The sequence below is a fragment of the Capricornis sumatraensis genome, chromosome 2 (genome assembly GCF_032405125.1).
Source record: "Capricornis sumatraensis isolate serow.1 chromosome 2, serow.2, whole genome shotgun sequence".
Lineage (NCBI taxonomy): Eukaryota > Metazoa > Chordata > Mammalia > Artiodactyla > Bovidae > Capricornis > Capricornis sumatraensis.
Genome location: NC_091070.1, coordinates 118,804,698 through 118,824,838, shown reverse-complemented (window position 1 = coordinate 118,824,838; position 20,141 = coordinate 118,804,698).

Sequence of the window (20,141 nt, the reverse complement as noted above, 5' to 3'; positions counted from 1 at the left end):
GCTTCTCTGTCCATGGGATTCTCCAGGCAAGAATACTGGAGTGGGTCACCATGCCCTCCTCCAGGGTAATCTTCCCAACCCAGGGATCAAATGCAATAATCTCTGGAGCACCCTCTAAAATAATTTTTTTTATTATTCTGCCAAGTGATGTTATTTTATTTATTTATTTTGCTCTTTATTTTTTACTTTTTATTCTTTTTTACTTTACAATGCTGTATTGGTTTTGCCATACATTGACATGAATCCGCCACGGGTGTACATGAGTTCAAAAGAACCTGAAAAATGTAGGGGGAGGGAGGTATAATCCAGAACACTTACTCAATCTAAACGGAGGCAAGGGACTTCCATGGTGGTCCAGTGGTTAGGACTTCGCCTCCCAATGCAGGGGGTGTGGGCTCGATCCCTGGTCAGGGAGCTAAGATCCTACATACTTCGTGGCTAAAAACAAAGCATAAAAAAGAGAAGTAAAACAATAAAAGGCAGCAAGAGCGGGGACATGAGGGGATGTTAAAGCAATGGGAGAAGAGTTCCAGTTCCAGCGAGGATGAAAAAAGTTGGAGAGAGCTTCACATTCACCTCAACAAAAGGCCAACATTACATAAACTACAAGAGCCAAACTTTCTCAAAGTCACCAGGGCAGAAGTTTCAAAATAATCAAAGATCTTGAGACTCACAAGGAGGCAGAAGGCGAGCACTGACTGCCTATGTCAGACACTGGAGAAACAGAGACTAAGTGCTGTAAATCAAACAAGGTGAACACAGATTAAGTGTCTAACAAACTGCCAAAACTGGAGTATGAGCTAGCATGCCTGGATATCACAGAAGCAGGGGACTTTGCACCTACTGGAAGATTCTGCTTGATTCCCCATTTGGTGCTCATGAGAAATTCTGCTGCTGTTGCTAAGATGCTTCAGTCGTGTCCGACTCTGTGCGACCCCATAGACGGCAGCCCAACAGGCTCCCCTGCCCCTGGGATTCTCCAGGTAAGAACACTGGAGTGGATTGCCATTTCCTTCTCCAAGAAGGAGAAATTCTGGGAACAGGCAAATACCTTCAGTGGTGCTGACATAGGGGAGGGAGCAACCATTATTGTAAAAAAGGCACAAAGCCCTACTAAGACCTTTCCTATCTGTTTGGAGGGGGAAGTTTCAAACTCTGTTGCCCCCATGGCACAGATAAAGATCCATCGTGACTGACTGGGGGAAAGGTAGAAGCAAAGAAATTTCTTATATTCCTAGGGATGATAGAAGGGAACGTCTTGGTCCCAAATTCGTGTACAAATATCATTTGAGATTTTTTATACTAGGAGATGGCAGAAACTTTCTCTCAGATAGATCTTCCAAAAATATAAAGAAGAGCTTGGTTGCTAGAGGAAGCAGACACAAGACCACTGAGAAAGCCCCAAACTGAAGACACAAGCACTGAGGTCCTGCCTAAGACTGAGGATGGACCAGGATGATAGATAATGCCCTAGAGCCCTTACCAGGCTCATAAACATCAAGTAATGAAAGGTTGAGGGTAGGAGGAGAAGGGAGCAACAGAAGATGAGATGGTTGGATGGCATCACCAACTCAGTGGACATAAGTTTGAGCAAACTCTGGAGATAGTGGAGGACAGAGGAGCCTGGTGTGCCGAGGTCCATGGGGTCGCAAAGAGTTGGATACGACTTAGGGACTGAACAACAAAGCAAGCAGTAACAGTCCAGTGAAGGGGAGAAAAGAGTGTAGAAAGAGACCAATTCTGTAGTATAAGTGTACCAGGAAAACTCAGAGCTGAGGGTGGAGCAGGAAAACTGAGAAAAGCCTTCCATCGCCCCAGCCTCCACCCTAAGCACGAGCTAATACTAGAAGAATTTGAAATCTGAGTTGCCCAGACATAACCATAGCAACCGAAGAATCCCAGATTCACCTCCACTCCTTAGCAAGTTTACCCAATTCCCATACTAACAGCCCTGAAAGAGAGGCCTGCCATTATCTAGACATAAAATTATTCACCTCAGGCATGAAAAAGGGCATTTCAAAAATAAGAAAAGGTCAATCAATCAGTAAGTATAGCAATTCTAAATTTTCATGACCCACATAACATAACTTAAAATATGTAAATAATAACTGACAGAAATAAATGAAGAAATAGATAAATCCATAATCACAGTGAGAGAGTTTCACACACCTTTTGCAATAATTGATATGATAAATAGGTACAAATCAGTAAGGACAGAAAAGATTTGAAAAACATAATTAATACACTTGACTTAATTGATAGGTCAAAAACATCACACACAATATCTGAAGAATGCACATTCTTCTAAAATGCATGTCTTAATGACCACAACTGGCATAAACCAACTTTCAAAACTGTTAAAGTTTCAATCATTAAGAATATTACAAATCATGTAAAATAAAGCTAGAAATTAAAAAGTAAAATGTAACAAGAAAATCCTCAAGTGCTTGAAAGTGCAACATTACACTTCTAAATAACCCTTGAGTCAAAGAGGGAATAACAGTGGAATTGCTTGTTTTAATTTTAGTTGAATCATAGTAAAATTAAAATTATTGAAATTTATTAAATATGGCTAAGAACTGATTAGAGGGCATGTATAGCAATAAGTGCATACTTTAGACAGACATCAAAATCAATAACCTAAGCTTGGACTAACTAAGCAATAACCTAGCACCTTCTGAAGCTGGTAAAAGAACAGCAAGTTAAATCTCAAGGAAGAAGAACACAGAAACTTAACAAAGACACAAATCGGTTTTTTGAAAAGGCCAAAGTAATTGATAGACTTCTATGGAAGCTAATAAGTGGAAACAGGAGAAAGCACACATTGTCAATAGTAGAAATGAAATTAAAACAGGTATTAGTAATATAAAGAAGATACTATACAGCTTGTGCTAAATCCGGTCTGCCACCCTGTTTTTCAAATTTGTGAATAAAGTTCCAGTGGGACACAGCTGCATCGACTCATTTATCTATTCTTTATGGCTGCTTTCTTCTAACAGAATTAAATAGTTGCAACAGAGATTGCATTACACGCAAAAATGGCAGTATTTACTAGCCAGTTCTTTGCAGAAAGAACTGGCTAGTAAATATCTGATGGAACAAAATTTATGTTTGAAGGCAAGACAAGCAAAGTTAAGCATAACATACTTCCTGCCCCTTATTGAGCCCTCCCTAATGTACAGTATACATTTGTGTTATATATTAACCAGATCTCCTCAAAGGTGGGAAAGCCTGCTTGACCATAAAGATCAATGTAGTTTTTCCTTATTCTAATGCCAGCATTGTAACTCCTGAGAAGATTAATTTTTCTTTCCTAATTCTGCATGTGGTCATCAGGACCTACTGCACGTCGTCTTCTTGTAGATCTGGGCTATGTATATTAGTGAACTTTACATAAAATTTCAGTGTGTCATTCTGATGTATAATCTTTTTCTCAAAAATGTGTATGACTATGTCTTCAGTTTCTAACAAGCAGAAGAGTCTTTGGAGTATTCTGAAAGACTGTCTCCCTGGTTACAATCCTCAGGTTGGCTAGAATAAAATTCTCTCTCTCTCTCTCTCTCTCTCTCTATATATATATATATATATATATATATATATATATATATAAAATATAGGGGGCTTCCCAGGTGTTACTAGCAGGAGACACAATAGACGCAGGTTGGATCCCTGGATCAGGAGGATCCCTGAATCAGGCAGATCCCTGGATTAGGAAGATCCCCTGGAGGAGGGCATGGCAACCCACTCCAGTACTCTTGCCTTGAGAACCCCAAGGACAGAGGAGCCTGGTGGGCTACAATCCATAGGATCACACAGAGTTGGACACAACTGAAGAGTCTCAGCACACACACACATACACACACACACATGCCTGTGTATATATATATCACACACACACATATATATGATATATGCAATTTATTTTCTGTTTTGTATCTTACCAGATATCCATCATTTTTATTGCTTTTTCAAAAATCTAGTTTTTGATTGTCTTGATTTTTCTCAAAATTGTATCTTTCTTTTCCATATTATCAATTCCTGATCATATTTTAACTACCTCATTCCTCCCTTTTTTATGTTGTACTTTTCAAAAATAACGCTTTGATAGATACTTAATTTATTGTTGTTGAGTTGCTGAGTCATGTCCAACTTTTTGCAACCCCATGGACTGTAGCATACCAGGCTCCTCTGTTCTCCACTGTCTCTGGAAAGTGAAAGTGAAAGTCGCTCAGTCTTGGACAACTCTTTGTGACCCCAGGGACTATATGTCCATGTAATTGTCCAGGCCAGAATACTGGAGTGGGTACCCTTTCCATTCTCCAGGGGATCTTCCCAACCCAGGGATGGAACCCAGGTCTCCCACATGGCAGGTGGATTCTTTACCAGCTGAGCCACAAGGGAAGCCCCTATCTCTGGGACTATGCTCAAATTTATGTCCATTGAATCAGTGATACTATCTAGCCATTTCATCTTCCACTGCTACCCTTCTCCTTTTGCCTTCAATCTTTCCCAGCACCAAGGTCTCTTCCAATGTAACTGACTCTACCCACTAGATTCCAAAAGTGTTGGAGCTTCAGTTTCAGCAAGTCTTTTTAGTGAATATTCAGGGTGAATTTCCTTTAGGATTGACTAGTTTGATCTTGCAGTCGAAGGGACCCTCATGAGTCTTCTCCAGCACCATAATTCAGAAGCATCAATTCTTTGGGGCTAGCCTTCTTTATAGTCCAACTGTTACATACGTACATGAATACTAGAAAAATCATAGCTCCACTCCAGTACTCTCGCCTGGAAAATCCCCTGGATGGAGGAGCCTGGGAGGCTGCAGTCCATGGGGTCGCTAAGAGTCAGACACGACTGAGCGACTTCACTTTCACTTTCCGCTTTCATGCATTGGAGAAGGATATGGCAACCTACTCCAGTGTTCTTGCCTGGAGAATCCCAGGGACGGGGGAGCCTGGTGGGCTGCCGTCTGTGGGGTCGCACAGGATCGGACATGACTGAAGCAACTTAGCAGCAGCAGCAGCAACTATATAGAACTTGTCAGCAAAGTGATGGCTCTGCTCTTTAATATGCTGTCTAGGTTTGTCATAGCTTTCCTTCCAAGGAGCAAGCACCTTTTAATTTCATGGCTGCAGTCACCATCTGCAGTGATTTTTGAGCCCAGGGAAACAAAATCTGCCATGGCTTCCACTATTTCCCCTTCTATTTGCTATGAAGTAATGGAACCCAGTGCCGTGATCTTAGTTTTTTTTTTCATATTGAGTTTCAATCCAGCTTTTTCACTCTGTCACCCTCATCAAGAGGCACTTTAGTCCCTCTTCACTTTCTGCAATTAGAGTGGTATCACCTGCATATCTGAGGTTGTTGATCTTTCTCCCAGCAGTCTAGATTCTAGCTTGTGATTCATCCAGCCCATTTTGCATGATGTACTCTGAACATTTATAACTTTTTCTAATTTTTTATTTTATAAGAAATATATTAAGTAAATATAATAAAAGCATCTATTTCTGTAAATTTGCCTAGAAACACAGCTTTCTCTGTATTTCCCTAATTGATAATGCCATGTTTTAAGTATTACTCGATCCTAAGATGTTTTCCATATAAAAAATTATTTAAACTTTTAAATGAATGACTTTGTGTTTAACTTTTTAATTTTACTTCTAAATTAACTGTGTTTTGATTAGTGAATATGCTTTGTATGATTTTATTCCTTGAAATTTGTTGACACTTGCTTTGTGGCCTAGCATGTCTATAGGTTTTCTGAGTATTTCATATTTGTTGGATAAAAATGTTTACACTCTAATTTGGGGTGTTTTAAATTATTTTAAAAACACCTTTATGAAATTCCAACTAAAAAAATATAGGGCATATTTAATATTTAGTTTTAAGCCGGCTCTTTCACTCTCTTCCTTCACTCTCATCAAGAGGCTCTTTAGTTCTTCTTCGCTTTCTGCCATTAGAGTGGTATCATCTGCATATCTGAGGCTGTTGATGTTTCTTGCACCTTTCTTGGTTCCAGCTTGTAACTCATCCACCCCAGCATTTCTCATGATGTGTTCAGCATAGAGGCTAAAAACCAGGGTGACAGGAGACAGCCTTGTCGTGCTCCTCTCTCAATCCTGAACCAGTCAGTTGTTCCATACAGGGTTCTAACTCTTGCTTCTTGACCCATATACAGGTTTCTCAAGAGACAGGTAAGACAGTTAGTCTAGTATTCCCATTTCTTTAAGAGCTTTCCACAGTTATATTCTACACAGTCAAAGGCTTTAGGATAGTCAAGTCAGAGGTAAACGTTTTTCTGGAATTGCCTTGCTTCCTTTATGATCCAGGGAATGTTGACAATTTGATCTCTGGTTCCTCTGCCTTTTCTAAACCCGCCTTGGATGTCTGAAATTTCTTGGTTCACGTAATACTGAAGCCTAGCATACAAAGTTTTAAGCAGTAATTACCTTTCTAGCTTGAGAAATGAGTGCAATTGTCTGATGTTTTTGAACACTCTTTAGTGCTACCCTTCTTGGGAATTGGGGTAAAGGTTGACCTTTTCCAGTCCTGTGGCCACTGCAGGGTCTTCCAGATTTCCTGACATACTGAGCACAACACTTTGATAGCATCATCTTTTAGGGTTTTGAATAGCTCTACCAGAATTCCATGACACCCACTAGCTTTATTGACAGCAATGCTTCCTAAGGCCCACTTGACTACACACTCCAGAATGTCTGGCTCTGAGTGACTGACCCCACCATTGTAGTTATCCTGTTCATTAAGATCATTTTTCTATCTCTTCTGTGTCTACTAGGTCTCTATTATTTTTGTCTTTTATTGTGCCCATATTTGGGTGAAATATTCCCTTGTATTTCTAATATTCTTGAAGAAGGGGAAAGAGATAGTCTTTCCCTTTCTGCTGTTTGCCTCTATTTTTATGCACTGTTCATTGAAGAAGGTCTTCTTGTCCCTCCTTGCTATTCTTTAGAACTCTGCATTTAGTCAGAATACCTTTCCCTTTTTCCTTTGTTTTTAGCTTCTCTCCTTTATTCAGCTATTTGTAAAGCCTCCTCAGATAACTACTTTGTCTTCTTGCTTTTTTCTTTTTTTGTCCTTTGGGATGGTTTCGTTCTCTGCCTCCTGTACAATATCATAACAGTTGTTTAGGCACACTGTTGACTAGATCTAATCCCTTGAATCTATTCATCACCTCCATTGAATATTCATAGGGGATTTGATTTGAGTCGTACCTGACTGGCCTAGTAGTTTTCCCTGCTTTCTTTAGTTTAAGCCTAAATTTTGCTATGAGAAGCTGAAAAATTAGCTCCAAAACATATATAGCCAACTGATTTTCAATAAAGGTGTCAAAGTAATTCAATGGACAAAAAAAATAATCTTGTCAACAAATGGTGGATACTGATACAGAAATAAACAAAGCTTGGCCTTCACCTCACATTATATTAAAAATTAACTCAGCTATATCACACACTGAAACATAAGATCTAAGACTCTATAATTTCTGGGAGAAAACATGGGACAAAATTAGTTACCGTGGGTCAGGAAAATTGTTATTAAAAATCAGTATCCAAAATACATAAATAAGTCATAAAATCAATCATAAAAAGACAGCTCAGTAGAAAAATGTGCAACAGTCACTTCATAAAAAAGGATGCCTCCAAACAGCCAAGGAAAGTATTTTAGAGCTTCTGAAAGTTCTTAGTATTTAGTAAAGACTTTATTCAAAATGCAAGGAAAGATGACTACATCTACTGTTCAACAGATGGGCAAAACTGTCAGAAGTATGGAAATAATCAACTAATTTAAAGAGATAGAATAAGCAGGAAATACATTACACTCCTGTCAGAGGGTTTGAATTGGTGCAACAATGTTGGAAAGCAGTTGAGCATTAATTATCTATCGAAGCAGAAGATGCATGTACTTTGGGGAACATACCCTAGAGAAATGTGTGAACATGTGCAGCGGGCATGAAGAAGACATCATAGTGTTCCTAACAGGTCCAAACAGGAAACAACTTAAAGGTCAGTAAGAGTAGAAAAAAGAGAGAAATGAAGTGCGATATAGCCACACAACAATATACTAAAACAAACTAGTGAGCAAACCAAAACTATATACCGTCAGTTGAAAGAAGAGAGAAAAAAATATGGAATGCAGTATAATCCCATTTATACAAAGCAAAAAACTAGTAACTTAACTATAATTTTTAGAGATATTTCTGTACTGGTGGATAAAAAACACATAGAAAAACAGGAAAGTGATTATTAGGAGTGAGGATTGTGGTTATTTGTAGTGGAGAACATACGGGATATAATCTAATAAGGAAACCTGGGTCTTTTGAAGGGTTGATAATGTTATTTTTCTTGATGTTGAGTTTCTTGACTATAAGAGAGTGATAAACTTATAATTATCCACTTTATAAAACAAAAGTTTACAAACTTTCTGAGTGTGTCAGTCCTGTTCTCCTAAAATCAAAAGGCTTATATTTTTGTTTTACTTCGAGACAAAAATGGAGAGAGAATCTGTCAACAATAATAGTAGTCCAGAGCCCTTTCCAAGAGTGTGAAGTCAATCCTCTTAAAATGAGAATCAATTCTTTTTAGTGTTGGAGGCACAACAAGAGTAAAATTCTCTACACATTTTTGTTGAGTCTGAGTGAACTCCAGGAGTTGGTGATGGACAGGGAGGCCTGGCGTGCTGCGATTCAGGGGTCGCAAAGAGTCGGACATGACTGAGCGACTGAACTGAACTGATAAGGTGATAAAAATTAATGGAGTCAATTTCACTATAGGATGGGAAAATATTAATAATAGATTTATTTCTCATATAGTCATGCCCACAAAATAAATTTTCATTTGGCAAAGGAGTTTTAAATTTATTCTTCACTAGTTTTGATCTTTTGGAAAATGTCTTAAGATCATATATACTTTTAGTTAAAAGAAATTACATGGAATAGTTGAGAATTATATAGATAAAAAGGGCTTCCCAGGTGGCACTAGTGGTAAAGAACCCATCTGATAGTGCTAAAGCTGTAAGAGATGCAGGTTCGATCCCTAGGTCAGGATGATTCCCTGAAGCCGGGCACAGCATCCCACTACCGATTGTATTCTTGCCTGGAGAATCCCATGGACAGAAAAGCCTGGTGGGCTACAGTCCATAGGGTTGCAAAGTGTCAAATATGACTGAAACAACTTAGCATGCACACATATAAATATAAAATTTGATTCCTTTGGCCATCAGCATAATATGGCTGTCAAACTGTAAACAAATTTTCAAAACCTTTACTACATCTTTGAGATCCAATGTGTCTGACCCCAATGGGGACAGTGTCTCCTTGATCACCATCCTGCTGCCGTTCCTTTCTTCTGCCTTAACACTCGCCATCTCCTCTCATGGTACAATGTACCCCAGATACACTCACAGCTTCCTCTTCTCTTCACTCAATGCTTTGCACATAAAACCACTTTAGAAGAGCTTTTCTAAACAATTGTCTCTAACATATACCCATGCATCACTATTATTTGCTTATGTGTATGTGTGTACTTGTAAAATCCACTCAAGAATTTAGACAAAGACTTTGGTCACCATCATCATATGAGTCCCTAGCACATGAGAGACTGCCTGATGTGTGTTAATAATTAGGAAACATTTGCAAATAAATTAATTTATATGAGTACACTAAGTTGAATATATTCTTTCCTAATTTTTTACAGATAAGGACATTGAGGCTGAAGGAATTTAATTCTTTTCAAGGTCTTACAAGGTATGAAGAGATAGACATGGGTTTGAAACCAATAAAAGAATTCTTTGATGTAGCCAGTCCAAAAGACATATTTCAGACAAAGCTGAACTCAGAGATGGAAAAGGCTAATTCTGATAATCCAATGGAAATGGAAAGGAACACTCAGAAGAATACTTGTAGTTGACATAAGAGATTAAAAACATTATACACACACAAAAAAGAAAGAAATATGGGTTCAAGTGTGAATGTGCTTTATTGGAGAAGCAAAGGAATAGACACACTAATTGCTCACGGGGTAGAGATCACATCGCAGATAACAGACGGGCACATGGCAAAGAGAGGTCAGGCGATGATCCTGCTGCTCTTCTTCCAACAACATGGTGTCAGCTTCAGGCAGCAAGCCTTTTCTCTGTCAGCTGTCGGTTGAGGAGAGAGATTAAGGAAGATGTAATCCGTCACCATGGCCGAAGGGAGGACAATGGAAGAGCCTGGATCTTGTTTCTTGGTCCAGATGAAATCTGGTGCTTACTTCCACTTGGGTGGACACTTCTGCTCGCATGGTGGGCATGGTGGCACAGGAGGGCATTTCTGCTGGCTCAGTGGAGGTGGGCATGGATGAGGTGGGCAAGGCTCATGGCACTTTGGTGGGCACACTTTTGGAGGTGGATGGCAGGGCTCCTTGCACTGGTGGTGATGGTGATGCTGATGCTGCTGTGGATGTGGATGCGGATGCGGATGCTGGTGGTGAGACATCCTTCCTGGGTGTCACGGAATCTGAAATACACACAGACAACATCATTCATAACAGAGAGTCCTACCAGTAAGTAGAACAATTAGCTGAGCCAACAACCCTCCCATTTCCAAGAATCCTTTGTGATCCCTAAATATAGTCCTTGTGGTTTTTTTGTAGCTTCTTTACCCTTCCTTTTTAGCCCCTCTTGCCCTCAGACCTTCAGTCTTTGCTGATTAATCTCTCATCCTACCACTTTCTAAAGACAAAATTACCTACACAGGTCTAGTGTCAGTACAAATGTAGTCTGAAGAAGAAGAATTTGGATATTAAAATTGTAGCCAATCTCAAAATAAATCTCTGCTTATATCTCCCATGAGGTCTTGGTTGCTGGTCTAAGTGACTTGACTGTTGGTTTCTGAGGAGAAATGCAAAGGCCCACATCTAGCATTCGGTGGGATTGACTGCTGAGACTGATGCATTAGGAACTAATATAGGATATGCTACAGCAGACCATCTCGTCTCACTTACTCTCCCTCAGGTGAAGACTGTGCCTCTGATTCCAAGTCTCTCATCACATTCAAGGTGACATTCAAGACCAAATAACAAAATGTACTCCTAAAACACATTATCTTCTTTTTCCCATAGAGAGCACTAAATGGTTAAATAAAGTTACTTCTACCTTCAGATGAAACTCTGCCAGCCAAGTGCCAAAAAGACCTCTAAGAGTTGTACTCACCAGAGGCTCCAAAGAAGACCTATGACTGAGTATCACGAAGCTAGCAGCACTGTGAGGGGAACTCCTTTTATCAGGATTAGACAGCTCCACCCAGGGGAACAGCCTAGCACTCTCATGATGCACTTGTTTCCCACCCCAAATACCACGTGCTTCCAATCTCAAAAGTAGCTTGCCACACTCATGCTGATATCACATAGCTCCCTTGTCCATGGACTTCCTTACCCTTCACTGAGGAAGTATAGAGTGATTCATCCATTACTTTGTCACATACTTCCTTGGCCAATGTCATGCACCTGTCAGGAAATATGAGGGATTCTTTGACAATGGTGCTCCTCTTCCATTGTCAGACTTGGTACTTCCCCCACTTCCTCCCTCTCTCCAAGCATCTGGTATGTAAAATTCATCACTCCACTACATTTCACCTGCCAGCACTCGCCTTTGTTTCCTTTGATGGTAGAAACCAGAGTTTGCTAACAGGATATACCTTAACCTATACACACATTTTTTTCTAATTTCCCCTTGTACTATATCCTACTGATCTCTGGGCTTTACTTGACAATTAAGTGACTTAAACCCAACCACAAATTCTATCTTAATTATCCAGTGCAAACAGTCTCATGCCAGGTCTGTTTTCACATGGCTCCATACGTGAGTTGAACAGAACAACATGATCCCCCAGTTTTCTAGGCCATAAATCACAAATAAGGCTCTGGCCCTTTCGTGAAACCCTACTTTTGCAGATTTATACACTGATCTGATCTCTGCAGTCCCATGATATGTGTCACTTGTGGTCTGCTAGGAACTCAAATTCCTCTCCTCTCATTATCTTCAATGGAGAAGACAATGGCACCCCTCTCCAGTACTCTTGCCTGCAAAATCCCATGGATGGAGGAGCCTGGTAGGCGACACTCCATGGAGTCGCTAGGAGCTGGACACAACTGAGCGACTTCACTTTCACTTTTCACTTTCAGGCATTGGAGAAGGAAATGGCAACCCACTCCAGTGTTCTTGCCTTGAGAATCCCAGGAATAGGGGAGACTTGTGAGCTGCCGTCTATGGGGTCGCACAAAGTCGGACATGACTGAAATGACTTAGCAGCAGCATTATCTTCAAAATGGACTCACTGTCTGGGCTATATCCTTTTTAGAAGTTTTTCCACTATTGATTCCTAAATATCTTGTGCTTCTTTCCCCTACAACAGTAACTCAATTGACTCTATCAGGCCCTTTATTTTAAATAACATTTAGTGGGTTTTCAAACATTCTTAATGCACTCAGAGAATGAACCTCAATGAATCACTGATTCAGCCATTCAATCCATGGGTATTTTTTCTTAAATAAATAAAATATGGGTGACATAGAGCCCATTGATAATTTATTAGTATAATTTGTAGAACTACAGTAGCATTTCAGCTAATATTATTCACTGTGCCTTCCAGGGCAAAGCTTGAGTACGTTGGCTATGCAGACATCCATACATACCAGTACTTTGTGGCATTAAATATTTCCCAACCTCCTTGAAGATCAGCATATTATACAGCTGTTAATTAGGGATGAAACTATACCTGTCTCAAAATTTTCCTATGAATGCAACAAAATGCCTAATATAAGGCACATTGCATGGTCAGTCTTCAGTAAGTATGAGCTACCATATATTTAATAAGGGGTTAATTTCCAAACTACATAAGAAACTTCTACAACATAATAACAAAGAAAATTTAACAACAACTTTAATTTAAAGATGACCTATAAATAACCATAGGTACATGAAAAGGAGTTTAATAGCATTACTGATCAACAGGGAAATGCAAATCAAAACCACAATGACATGTCACTTCACACCTGTTAGAGTGACTATAATCAAACACACACACACACACAAATAACAATACTGGTGTCATTGTGGAGAAAAAAGTAATCCTTGAACCTGTTAGTGGGATGGCAAAATGGTGCGACCACTATGAAAAATATGAAGGTTAATCAAAAATTTAAAAAGAGAAAAAAGTGCTGTCATATGATTCACCCATTTCAAATCTGTGTATTTATACAGGACAATTTAAATAAGGGTCTCAAAGACATAACAGCACTTTGAAGTTCCCTGCAGCAGTACTCACTGTAGCCAAAATGTGGTTACAACTTAAACGTCCATCAATAGATGAATGGATAAATATCCTCTACCATATGCATTCAATGTATTATTGTTCCTTAAAAAGAAGGAAATCCTGCCATATGAGACAACGTAGATCAACCTGAAAGACATTGTGCCAAGGGAAATAAACCAGACTCAGAAGGACAAATACTGCATGAATCTTATATGAAGGAGATTGGAAACAGTCAAACTCATGGAAGTGAAGAATAGAATAGTAGTTGCCAGGAACTGAGGGGAAAGAAAACAAGGTGTTGCTAATCAATAGGTATAAAGTTTCAGTCCTGCAAAGTCAATCAGTTCGAGAGATCTGCTTACCACATCAAGCCTGTATATAAAAATACTGTATTATATACTTAAAATATGGTTAAGAGAATACACCTCATGGTAAGTGTTTTTAACACAATAAAATTTTTTAAGAAGGTGAATTGCCACTATGGAGAACCATATGGAGATTCCTTTAAAAAGTAAGAATAAAGCTACCATATGACCCAGTAATTCCACTACTGAGCATATGCCCTGAAAGTGAAAGTGAAAGTGAAAATGAAGTCACTCAGTCGTGTCCAACTCTTTGCTACCCCATGGACTGTAGCCTACCAGGCTCCTCCATCCAGAGCATTTTCCAGGCAAGAGTACTGGAGTAGGCTGCCATTTCCTTCTCCAGGGGATCTTCCCAACCCAGGGATCGAACTCGGGTCCCCTGCACTGCAGACAGACACTTTACTGTCTGAGCCACCAGGGAAGCCTGCATATGCCTGGAGAAACCAATACAGTATTATAAAGTAAAATTAAAAAAAAAAAAAAAGACACATGTACCCCAGTGTTCATTGCAGCACTATTTACAATAGCAGGACATGGAAGCAACCTAGATATCCATTGACAGATGAATGGATAAAGGCGTTGTGGTACATATATACAATGGAATATCACTCACGCATATAAAGAAAAGAATCTAAGTCAGTTGAACTGAGTTGGGTAAACTCAGAGCTGTTATACATAGTGAAGTGTGTCAGAAAGTGTAAAATAAAGATCATATATTAACACATATAAATGGAATCTATAAAAATGACAATGATGAACCTATTTGCATGGTAAGAATAGAGAACATATCTGTGAACACAGCAGAGGAAGGAGAGGATGGGATGAACTGAGAGAGTTCCATTGAAATATATACATTGCCATGTGTAGAATAGATGGTTGATGAAAAGTTGCTATATAGTACAAGAGCTCAGCTTGGTGCTCTGTGATGGCCTAGAGAGGTGAGTTGGAGGAGTGGGGTGAAAGGGAGACACAAGGGAGAGGAAATATATGTGTACTTAAACCTGATCCACATTATTGTATGGTAGAAATCAACAGGATATGGTAAAGCAACTATCTTTCAATTAAAAATAAATTTTAAAAAAGATATGTGAACTCTAAAAGGTAGAAAAAAGTAATGAAAAACTAATAATTATGAATAGCTACTCTTAATGTCAAACATGTCCCAAAATGTGGTAAATAATAGCATTATGTAGAGTAAGGGCTCCTTTGCTAAGACCTTTGCCCTGCTCCCTGCTTTGTTCTAGCTGACATCACTGTTAATTTGAAGGCATCAGTCTGAAAGCATTTTCAGAGTCCACATCTTCTTAACTAGTAAGAAAGATCCTCCCTACAGCCTGAGGGAAGAGATCACACCTTGTGCCCTTTCTTGGAAGAATAATGTGTGGCATCTGACATGTTTCTCTCTTGACTGGGTTGCTGTCGTACAGAAAAAAAATCAGTGACATAACCTGGGTATTTAAAGAGGTAAGAAATTCTGTAGATTGAGCCTTGTTCCTGATCTCTTTCTCAGTATCTCAGAGAACCAAAATGAAGACAGCTGTTCCTGCCTAGTCCTCTGAGATTTCACAATGGAGTAACCAAGATCATTAGTAGGAAACAGACATTCTTCACTGATTCCAGAAGGAACAGGCATGTCTTGGGATGGGTCAAGTGCTTTTGTGACATTCTTTTCATGTTGAAGTCCGAGAACTAGGTGGGGCCTGCTGGAGCAAAAGAATTATCTAAGGAACATGTGACTTAGAACAGTTCTACCAACATAACTTTAAACTTGCTTTTCTTGCCTGATGAATTGCTAATGGATTCCAAAGTTATTTTTTTACCAATAAATTATATGGGTTGTCACTTATGTTTGATAAATTGAAGGATAATTGGGTTTTCTTAAGAAAAGAGTGCTTAATGAGGTTACTGACTTAGAAAGAATAATAATTACTTCTTGATACACAGGAAAAATGACTAAAGGACTGGTGATCCTTACTGTTTTCAATGATGAATAATTGAAGCATTTGTAGCAAATTGAATCTCTGAAAATCTTGTATATCTGCATGATCATTTGCTGGATGTTACTTAGAAACTAGTAATAGTGTTTATCTAGGAGAGAAGTTGACTGTCTTGGGAATGAGTAGAAGAGAGACTAAGTAAGCCATGAGGGAAAGAAGAAATCATCAGTAAATATGCATGCTCAAAGATTAAAGAGCAAAGCCTTTAAAATTTCAAGGGTGGAACACTTTTTGAACCTACAGTTTTACATCTAGCCAAACTATTCATCAAATATGAATAAAATAATATCTTTTCCACAAATACAAAAGTCTAGGCTTATGTTTTCTGATGTAGCTTCTTGAGGTTTTGCTCCAACAAAAGTAATGACCCAAGATGAGAAAGATCTAAAGGCAAAAGCTTTTGAAATAATTGATGGTAATTAAGAGAATGAAACCTTAGGGTAGCATGTGAAGATGTATGTGCTTCTGGAAACCCTAGAAAATGTGTGAACATGTTCACTAGCAGGCATGAAGATAATGTCATAGTGTTCCTATATCTCCAATAGGAAACGACTTAAAGCTCAACCAAGAGTACAACAAAGAGAGAAGTTAAGTATTACATAGGATGCAATTATATGCAAAATACACTAGTGAAGAAACTAAAACTATAGTGTTGACTTAAAGAAGAGAGACAAGAAGATGGTATGCAGTATAATTCCTTTTATATGAAGCTTAAAAATGAGTAATTTAGCTATAATATTTTGAGATATTTCTTTGTATAAAGGGAATTATACTGCATACCATCTTTTTGTTATGCTGTATAACACTTTATTTCTCTTTGTTGTACTCTTGGTTGACCTTTATCATTTCCTATTTGGAGATTTAGGAACATATGACATTTTCTTCATGCCTGCTAGTGAACATATTCACATGTTTTCTCTTGTTTCTCTTCTAGCAAATCATTCAACATCACAGTAATCCAAGTCTATGCCCCAAATACTAATGCTGAAGAAGAGGAAGTTGATTCTATGAAGATAGAATGAAGATTCTATGAAGACCTACAGGACCTCCTAGAACTAACACACACACACACACACACACACACACACACACACACACAAAATGTCCTTTTCATCATAGGGGATTGGAATGCAGAAGTAGGAAGTCAAGAGATACCAGAGTAAGAGACAAGCTTGGCCTTGAATACAAAATGGAGCAGGGCAAAGGCTAACAGAGCTTCGCCAAGAGAACACATTGGTCATCCTAAATACCCTCTTCAAACAACTCAAGAGATGACTCTACACATGGACGTCACCAGAGGGTCAAAACCGAAATCAGATTGATTATATTTTATGCAGTCAAAGATAGAGAAATCTGTACAGTCAGAAAAGACAAGACTGGGAGCTCACTGTGGCTCAGCTTCAGTTCAGTTCAGTCACTCGGTCATGTATAACTCTTAGCGACCCCATGAACCACAGCATGCCAGGCCTCCCTGTCTATCACTAACTCCTGGAGTTTACTCAAACTCATGTCCATTGAGTTGGTGATGGTAACCAACCATCTTATCCTCTGTCATCCTCTTCTCCTCCTGCCCTCAATCTTTCCCAGCATCAGGGTCTTTTCAAATGAGTCAGAGTCAGTTCTTAACATCAGGTGGCCAAAGTATTGGAGTTTCAGCTTCAACATCAGTCCTTCCAATGAACACTCAAGACTGATCTTTAGAATGGACTGGTTGTATCTCCTTGCAGTCCAAGGGACTCTCAAGAGTCTTCTATAACATCACAGTTCAGAAGCATCAATTCTTCAGCACTCAGCTTTCTTTATAGCTCAACTCTCACATCCATACATGACTACTGGAAAAAGCATAGCCTTGACTAGATGGACCTTTGTTGACAGAATAACGTCTCTGCTTTTTAATATGCTGTCTAGGTTAGTCATAACTTTTCTTCTTTTAATTTCATGGCTGCAATCACCATCTGCAGTGATTTTGGAGCCCCCCAAAAATAAAGTCAGCCACTGCTTCCACTGTGTCCCCATCTATTTGCCATGAAGTGATGGGACCAGATGCCATGATCTTGGTTTTCTAAATGTTGAATTTTTAGCCAGCTTTTTCACTCTGCTCTTTCACTTTCATCAAGAGGCTCTTTAGTTTTTCACTTTTTACCATAAGGGTGGTGTCATCTGCATATCTGAGGTTACTGATATTTCTCCCAGCAATCTTGGATTATCAGCTCCTTATTGCAAAATTCAGAATTTAACTGAAGAAAGTAGGGAAACCACTAAGCCATTCAGGTATGACAAATCTAATCTCTTATGATTATACAGTGGAGGTGACAAATAGATTCAAGGGACCAGATCTGGTAGACAGAATGCCTGAAGTACTATGGATGCAGGTACATAACAGTAAGTGGTGACCAAAACCAGGCCCAAGAAAAAGAAATGCAAGAAAGCAAAGTGATTGTCTGAGGGTGCCTTACAAACAGCTGAGGAAAGAGGAGAAGTGAAAAGCAAAGGAGAAAGGGAACAATACACTCAACTGATTGCAGAGATTCAGAGAATAGCAAGGAGAGATAAGAAAGTCCTCTTATGTGAACAATGCAAAGAAATAAATGAAAGCAATAGAATAGAAAAGACTAGAGATCTCTTTAAGAAAATTGGAGATACCAAGGGAACACTACATCAAGATAGGCACAATAAAGGACAAAAATGGCAAGGAACTAATGAAATGAGAAGAGATTAAGAAGAGATGATTAAAATACACAGAAGAGCTGTACAGTAAAGCCCTTATGACCCAGATAACTTCAATGGTGTGATCACACACCTAGAGCCAGACATCCTGAAATATGTAGTCAAGTGGGCCTTAGGAAGCATTGCTATGAACAAAACTAATGGAGGTGATGGAATTCCAGCAGAGCTGTTTCAAATCCTAAAAGACGATGATGTTAAAGTACTGCACTCAATATGCCAGCAAATTTGGAAAATATAGCAGTGGCCACAGGACTGGAAAAAGTCAGTTTTGATTCCAATCTCAAAGAGAGGAAATGTCAAATATGGTCAAATTACTGTACAATTGCACTCATTTCACATGCTAGCAACATCATACATACATTCAAGCTAGGCTTCAGCAGTACATGAACTGAGAACTTCCAGATGTACAAGCTGGATTTAGAAAGGGCAGAGACACCAGAGATCAAATTGCCAACATCCAATGGATCATCAAAAAGCAAGAGAATTTCAGAAAAACATCTATTTCTGCTTCATTGACTATGCTAAAGCCTTAGACTGTGTGGATCACAGCAAACTGTGGACTATTCTTGAAGAGATGGGAATACCAGAGCACCTTACCTGCCTCCTGAGGAACCTGTGTGCAGGACAAGAAGCAACAGTTAGAACAGCACGTGGAACAACAGATTGGTTCAAAATTGTATATCAAGGCTTGTATATTGTCACTCTGCTTTTTTAACATATATGCAGAGTGTGTGTTAGTTGCTCAGTTGTGCCCAACTCTTTGCGACCCCATGGACTGCAATCCACCAGGTTCCTCTGTCCATGAGATTTTCCAGGCAAGGATACTGGAGTGGGTTGCCACTTCCTTCTCCAGGGGATCTTCCCAACTCAGGGATCGAACTCAGGTCTTCTGCACTGCAGGCAGATTCTTTACTGACTGAGCTACAAGGGAAGCCCCATATGCAGAGTACATCATATGAAATGCTGCCCTGGATGACTCGCAGGCTGGAATCAAGATTGCCAGGAGAAACATCAACAACTGCAGATATACAAATGTTACCACTTTAAAGGCAGAAAGTGAAGAGGAACTAAACAGCCTCTTGATGAAGGTGAAAGACAGTGGAAAAGCTGGCTTAAAACTCAACATTCGAAAAAGAAAAATAATGGCATATGGCCCCATCACTTCATGGCAAATAGATAGAGAAAAAATGAAAACAGTGTCAGATTTCATTTTCTTGAGCTCCAAAATCACTGCAGACAGTAACTGCAGTCACAAAATTAAAAGACCACTGCTTCTTGGAAGAAAAGCTATGACAAACTTAGACAGTATGTGGAAAAGCAGAGACATCACTTTGCCAACAATGGGCCATCTAGTCAAAGCTATAGTTTTTCCAGTAGTCAAGTACAGATGTGAGAGTTGGATCATAAAGAAGGCTGAGTGCTGATGAAATGATGCTTTCAATCAAACAATTGTGGTGTTGGAGAAGACTCTTGAGAATCCCCTGGACAGCAAGGAGATCAAACCAATCAATCCTAAAGGAAATCAATCCTGAATATTCATTGGAAGGACTGATGCTAAAGTCGAAGCTCCAATCCTTTGCTTGATGTGAATTGTCGACTCATTGGAAAATATCCTGATGTTGGGAAAGATTGAAGGCAGGAAGAGAAGTGGCAATAGAGGATGAGATAGATGGATGACATCACTGGCTCAATGGACGTGAATTTGAACAAACTTTGGTAGATGGCAAAGGGCAGGGAAGCCTG